The sequence below is a fragment of the Gavialis gangeticus genome, unplaced genomic scaffold, assembly GCF_001723915.1.
Source record: "Gavialis gangeticus isolate Ggan-Ray unplaced genomic scaffold, GavGan_comp1, whole genome shotgun sequence".
Lineage (NCBI taxonomy): Eukaryota > Metazoa > Chordata > Crocodylia > Gavialidae > Gavialis > Gavialis gangeticus.
In genome coordinates this window covers 44,099,759-44,103,838 of record NW_017729029.1, presented here as the reverse complement: position 1 = coordinate 44,103,838, position 4,080 = coordinate 44,099,759, and positions in this window count along the sequence as shown.

Below are 4,080 nucleotides of genomic sequence, written 5' to 3'. Positions count from 1 at the left end.
CTCAGGTCCCTTCCGACCCTAGAAACTACGAAACTATAAGATGTCAGGAGAATTACTCATTTGAATGACATAGACTAGTTGGTACTTCAGATGATAGACACTTTATAAACCTAACCCCCCTTCCCCACCCCCTGCACAAATCAGCAGTGATCTCTCTGTGTCCCTTTGTCTTCACTAGTGTTCACAGCTCCTTCCAATGTACCATAGTCAGTGAACTTTTATTAACCAGATCCTGTCCTTTTGCGGATGGTTAATAAAGGCTGTACTAACACAGGAGTTTAAAGCAGGGAGCCTAACACACATCCCTGTGATACTTTGACAGCCTTCTCCATTTCTGGACTTTTTTCTTTGCAGACTTTTCATCAATTTTTCGTCATTTAAGGTTGTTGCGGTTTGGGCCCATTTGAATTCATTTTGGGTTTGTTTCAGAGGCTGCTTAAGCCAATGGAAAGGGGCCTACTGACTTTCAGTTGAAAAGATTTTATTGAATGAGGCACCTGATTTTCAAAGGGGCTGAGTAATGTTAAGTCCCAGTAAAAGCAATGGGAGTCCAGCAGCCCAAAAGTTCTGGACATGCTCTCTACTTTGCAGGACTAGGATCCCAGAGCTGCTTTTTCTTCATCTCCTATTTCTGTAGTTCTACAGAAGCAAGCAGCAGTTGTCTGAGATGAGAGCTGTTCTCTGCAAATACATACTGTTTACAGCTCACAGATCTACTATTCTCTACAAATATTTGTTTCTTAATATTTGTTCTACTTTACTAGGGATTGCTTTTAGCTGTACGGGGCAATAATTTCCAGGAATAACGGTATTGCTGGGTGTTAAGTTTATTTGCTACATTTTTTATTTTCTCAAAAATGTCAGTTTCTAGGGCTAATTGCACAAATGGGGTGATTGTATATATGCATACATTTTCCAAATATTGCATTTCTTTTTTTTTTCAGTAGCTATTTTTATGAAGTGTTCTTCACTTTCTGATAATGCAAACATCTTTTTTATTTTTCTTGTTGAAGACAAATTTAATAAAGGAGATCACCATCTCAGCCGTTAGGGTTTGAGTCATTAATTTTATCTCTCTCCTCATTTATTAATGATTCTACTTCCTCTGTAGCACTTTCTATCCTTCCCTTCATATATTTATAAACGCCTTCCTTAGTCCCTTAAATCCTTTGGTTTTCATTAGCTCATACTATGTTTTGTTGTTCACATTATCTTTTCTCTGCAAAACTTAAATGGCGGTACGTTATCTTGTTTAGTTGCGAAAGCCTTTATCCACAGTGCATTTCTTAAAACTTCAGATTTTTGAGCCAATACCTTGTGAAGCTACGTTTTAACTATTGCTTATTTCCTGCATTCTTTGTTTTCAGAGTAAGTTGTGTTAATTATGGTGTTTTTCAGAATTCTTCAGTCATCTCTGACACAGATGGAATATATTAAATTCCATTCATTTGAGCCTACCAGAGGTGCCTGATTCTGAAAAGTACTGAGGAAATCTCATAAAAATGGATAATAAGTGTCTTTTAAAATTATTTGTTTCCTCTGAAACAATAATAGCCTTGCACAGTAGCACTCTGGGAATTCATTCTCTATCTTCTGAACTGACATGGCTTGCAGTTTCTGGTTCCAGACTTCTGTGTTTTTTTCAGTGAGTGTTTGAAAGGATAGATCCAGGGCAGCTTGTCCTCTAATTAGAGTTTCCACTTTTTGGAGCACAACATTGTCTACTGCATATACAAGGAATGTCATGGAAGTGTGTTAAGCTGTATCTGACTAGTTAAAATCCCTCTTGAGTATAGCATCCAGACCTGGAGTTTTCCATTCTTACTGTTCACACCTGCTCTAGAGTTCTAGGAAATGGCCACTGTCTCTTTTACTATATATTTTTTTGTTACTGAATTTATCCAATAATTTCATCACCAGATTCTTGACTGTTGAATTGTAGCTTATTGGCTTTGAATTAATTTTGCCATGGAAGGCCCACCCTACCACCTCTCACGTATATTAATATATAATGATGAAAAATATATACTATGAATTTGCTATTGCCTTTGTTACAGATATCTAACTTTCTATCTACCACAGAGGTATTTATCTCATTCCCTCATGTGTTAAGACCTATAAGTTATAGATTATTGAGGATTTTGCAAATGCATGTCAGTTTCTTGGTTTGCAACTGTAGCATATTTTCATTTAAAACAATAGAAGGCATCTATATGTTTTATTGAAACTTGAGGGCAAGTGCTTTGGTTCTTCATGAAGAGAGAGTTTCTACTGTACCTTCCAACGCACTAATTATAAAATATCGGACTTCATTATACCACATTCAGGTTCTGTGCTTCAGAGTATTTTTAGAACTGCAGCATATTTTTCCTGATTTTCATTAACTTAAAAACTTTGATTAAAGCAGTCAGTGGAAGAAAAAATAACCTGTATGCATTTGTTACAAAGGCGAATAGCAATTACATCACTGGCATGTAGTTATATTTCATTTTCCTTCTGTACTTAGTAAAACCCCAGAAAGCATGCCCTTGAGGAATTAAGCTATGAAGACTCTGGCGGAGGAAGTATGTTAAAAGCAATTAGCAGGAATTTAATAAAGTAGATGAAAATCAAATCTACATTCCTTAAAATTTTAAGCTGTATTCTATGCAATTCATGTTTCATACTCAGTAGGAAGTGAAGAGCATGGAAAGGGGAGTTGTTCCACAAACCAAAGATCTATTACTAAGGAATGCATATTTTGTCCAGGTGCTGCTGTGTCTACAGCCAGCCAGGCCCTGCCACCAATATGCAGCCCAAGAAACAGTTGGAAATTCCTAGGAATTGGACATTATCACAGCTAAGAGATATTTTTTAGCGTTTTTTGGTTTTTTTAATGACATGAGAGTGTATTTGTTGGAGATGCCAAGTTCTGGCTGTCTTTCATTCTTTTGTGCTTTCACCCTTCTCTTTCCTTTTTTTCTTATTAAAAGCAAAGCAAAATGGGCAGATTGTCCTGCCTGGGGAGTGAAACTGAACAGCTGGCATGGTTTTAGAAGATCAGGAGGGGAGAAACAGAGAGTGAATGAGTGTTGGAGAGAGTGAACAAACATTTAGAAGGGAAAAAAAATACCCATTTCACTTTATTCTGCAATCAAAATGAAGCGTTAGCAAATGCAGAATGTGTGATCCCTTGAGATTTGGGGTGATGGGCTTAATGCTTTTCAGAATAACAATTTCCAGTATGCCCTTTTCCTGGTCTGTGACTGCAGTATATCTCCAACATCTGCACTGTGTGAAAGCTTAGTAGTTGGAGGGAGAGTGTTGTTTCTGTTGCACCACTAGGATGACCCCTGCTATGGGTCATCATCAGCATTTGAACACTGAGTGTTTTACAGAGAGTTAAGAAGTAAATGGGCAGGTTCATATAAAAGACCTAAGTGCCTTTGAGGCAAGTACCTACTTCCAGAGTGAAACCCATATAGGTACCTTGTCTCCTTTTAAAGTCCACAAGGCAAATTTGGCGCATCAGAAGGATGACCCAAAAAACCTTCCTGCGAAGTGGGGAGAGGTGTCTGACCTCATGCCTCTGGAGCTTTGGTGCTTGTATTTGTTCTTGGAAAAAGCTGAGCAGGGCTCACCCTTTTCTTTTAAAGCACCTCTGCCACAGAAGGAGAATGTCTTGGTGGTCATAGTGCTGCTGCTGCTGCCGCCCTAATCTTTTAAATCAAAGCCTTGTGGTTAGAGCAGTCGCATCTCCCACTTCCCAGGAGAACCCTCTTCACCTAGGGGGTAGCCTTAGAGGCATCTGGAGAGAGGGGGTCTCTCTTGCATCCTCTCATCTGACCTCCTGACTTGCGTTCTTGGCTACAGGCTAGGCCAGGGGCAGGCAAAATATGGCCCACAGACCAGATCTGGCCCGCCAGGCCATTCTGTCAGGGACACCCAAAATGTTTAGAAAATTTATATTTTATCTGCTCCTGCTGATGCCTGTCAAGGATGACAGAAGCAGTAGGACCCAGGGGAAGCCAGCAGGACTCAGGAGCAAGGCTGGCATGGTACCACCCCACCCCCAGCCCCCTCCTACCCTACCCCCCCTCC